Consider the following 254-nt stretch of genomic DNA (forward strand, 5'->3'; position numbering starts at 1 on the left):
TTATACACACACGCACTTTTTTGTTTCATCAAAAACAAAGTTCCTGATTAGAAAGCTGTAAGTTAACAATTCATAACAATACCACGGAAAAAGGCTAAGAGGAACTTTTGTTAGAGACACTTATGCTTACTTTCTTACTGATGAATTTTAGACGACCTCAGCTTGTAGATTTCCTTAATGGTCATTCTGCTACTTGCGAGGTAAGTGGCAAGTTCTGCTCTGCGTAACGTTGACTTGAACATAAGAATCACATG

This window comes from Penaeus monodon, chromosome 34 (assembly GCF_015228065.2).
Source record: "Penaeus monodon isolate SGIC_2016 chromosome 34, NSTDA_Pmon_1, whole genome shotgun sequence".
NCBI lineage: Eukaryota > Metazoa > Arthropoda > Malacostraca > Decapoda > Penaeidae > Penaeus > Penaeus monodon.